Raw genomic sequence first — 2500 nt, 5'->3', positions numbered from 1 at the left:
GAGTGTTTGGGTACTTTTGATGCAGAGATCGGGGCATGAAAACCGGCGCTGGCACCTGGCGACATTGGGTACTGAAGAATCTTTCCCAATCCTGCCCATAGCCGTCAGGGTGGCCGAGTGGTCTAAGGCGCCAGACTCAAGAGGCACAGCTCTTCCCTGCATCTGGATGTTCTAGTCTCCGATTGGAGGAGTGGGTTCAAATCCCACCCCTGACAAGCCGGGCTCATTTTTTTGAGCACATTTCAGAGTGTAAGGCTTGCGGAAAACCTCATGGGGGCCCCCGAATGCAGCGCCCGGCAAGCCTCCCTGTTCTCTTCTGCTGCCTTGCAACTGGAGCTGTCTGCCAGAGACGCCGCAGGCACACCTGCCCTTAAACCCCCACTGGCCCACGGCTGCAAAACCCGCATTTTCTAGTGGCTGGCTTGGTGGCATATGTCACTGAGCCCAGTCTACTCAGGAAGTGAAAAAAGTCCCCTTCACAGTTGGAGAAAGTGCTCTCCTGCCACCTGTCGGTCGTTGAAGGCACCACACCTCAGCAAAATAAAAATAAAAAAACAGACATGCTCAGTCCAGGGGGCTGTAAAGGTATTTACATAGCAAGGACAGAGAGGCTGTTGGGAGATGACAGAAGCCATGCTGCCCCAGAGTTCTCTTCTGAAATTTGGTCTCCGATTGGAGGCGTGGGTTCAAATCCCACTCCTGACAAGCCAGGCTCATTTTTTTGAGCACATTTCAGAGTGTAAGGCTTGCGGAAAACCTCGTGGGGGCCCCCGAATGCAGCGCCCGGCAAGCCTCCCTGTTCTCTTCTGCTGCCTTGCAACTGGAGCTGTCTGCCAGAGACGCAGGAGGCACACCTGCCCTTAAACCCCCACTGGCCCACGGCTGCAAATCCTGCATTTTCTAGTGGCTGGCTTGGTGGCATATGTCACTGAGCCCAGTCTACTCAGGAAGTGAAAAAAGTCCCCTTCACAGTTGGAGAAAGTGCTCTCCTGCCACCTGTCGGTCGTTGAAGGCACCACACCTCAGCAAAATAAAAATAAAAAAACAGAAATGCTCAGTTCGGGGGATGTAAAGGTATTTACATAGCAAGAACAGAGAGGCTGTTGGGAGATGACAGAAGCCATGCTGCCCCAGAGTTCTCTTCTGAAATTCGCAGGAATCCAGAGGTTGGAGCGGGCTGAGGGAGTGCGCCTTCTTGCCTCTGTCGGCTTTCAAGACACATCCTCCTGCTGGGAAGCTGCCCACCCTGAGCAGCACAGGTTTGCGCTCTAGGCCGGTCGGCCACATATATCTCGCCTGATCGAGCCCGATCGAGCGGCAGCAGATGGCCTTTGGCCAGCGAAGGCTGCCGCTCTTCTTCTTGTTTCTCTGCTTGAGAGGCAGCTCAGTCCTCTGCGCTTGCGCCAGGGGCAGGCCACGTGACACGCAGGGGTCAGGCCGTGGAGCGACTGGGGCATGGCGCCAAGTGAGGTAAGCAGACCACCCCTCTCCCCCTCACTGTTCTCTGTATGCGGTGGCTCGTTGGTCTAGGGGTATGATTCTCGCTTAGGGTGCGAGAGGTCCCGGGTTCAAATCCCGGACGAGCCCTTTTTTTTTGAAGCGCCGAAAACAAAAAACACAGAGTCCCCAATTCCCCCCCAAAAATAGTTTGTGCGTGACCGTATCTGGTTCGATGCCCGTCGCCAATGGTTGGCTGCTTTTAAGCCCATGGCCCAAGAGGCAGTGTTGGAAATTCCCCCTCCTTTGTAATGATGCGCTGGCGGCGAGTTGATGTATAAAGGTTTGGACATGCCTTCTGGGTGGGGACTGCCATGGCTCGCGCCACTGTTGCATCCAGCTTGGTCTTTTGTATGTGTCTGCAGCCTGTGTGTGAGGTGCTGTGAGTGCTGCCATGTAGGTCCGGCGCAGGCTTGCGCCAAACTTTCACGTTGGTGTGTGCCACCTGGCAGGTACCAGCGGGCCCCATGAGACATCAGTGCCACAAAGCCTTTCAGCTGAAAGCTGTCCCAGCACACTAGAGCGCAGCCTACCAGAGCTGTTTCTGTAGTGTAGTGGTTATCACATTCGCCTAACACGTGAAAAGTCCCCGGTTCGAGACCGGGCAGAAACATGGTGCTGGTTTCTTTTTATTTCCACAATGTCAATCGGACACATTTGACCGCATGCAGGTTTCGAAAGGTATGGACAGGCCGGCACTACGCCATGAGTGATCTGAGGCCAGCCCTTATTTGCACCCTGCAAACTGTCCACTGGCTCCATCAGTGGGCGTTTCCTGCCATCCCTGGGTCCTTAAGTGAGTGTTTGGGTACTTTTGATGCAGAGATCGGGGCATGAAAACCGGCGCTGGCACGTGGCGACATTGGTTACTGAAGAATCTTTCCCAATCCTGTCCATAGCTGTCAGGGTGGCCGAGTGGTCTAAGGCGCCAGACTCAAGAGGCGCAGCTCTTCCCTGCATCTGGGTGTTCTGGTCTCCGATTGGAGGCGTGGGTTCAAATCCC

At 54.9% G+C, this 2500-nt stretch overlaps 2 non-coding genes across 2 annotated transcripts in view; both read left to right on the top strand.

Annotated features, from left to right (window-relative positions):
- The first annotated feature begins 1515 nt into the window (after positions 1-1515).
- TRNAP-AGG (transfer RNA proline (anticodon AGG)) lies at positions 1516-1587 on the top strand. The gene has a single exon. It is a non-coding gene; the product is annotated as a tRNA-Pro (tRNA).
- An 811-nt stretch (positions 1588-2398) lies between these two features.
- The window catches only part of TRNAL-CAA (transfer RNA leucine (anticodon CAA)), a 112-nt gene continuing 10 nt past the window's right edge, over positions 2399-2500 (top strand). The window contains exons 1-2 of the tRNA in view: positions 2399-2436; positions 2465-2500. The exon at positions 2465-2500 is cut by the window's right edge and continues 10 nt beyond it. This is a non-coding gene — a tRNA (tRNA-Leu). The remainder of the gene's footprint in view (positions 2437-2464) is intronic.

Source organism: Ambystoma mexicanum, chromosome 2q (assembly GCF_040938575.1).
Source record: "Ambystoma mexicanum isolate Mex_15411 chromosome 2q, UKY_AmexF1_1, whole genome shotgun sequence".
NCBI classification, from domain to species: Eukaryota; Metazoa; Chordata; class Amphibia; order Caudata; family Ambystomatidae; genus Ambystoma; species Ambystoma mexicanum.
Note: the sequence above shows the minus strand (reverse complement) of the source record. Positions and strands in the feature narration are given on the sequence as shown.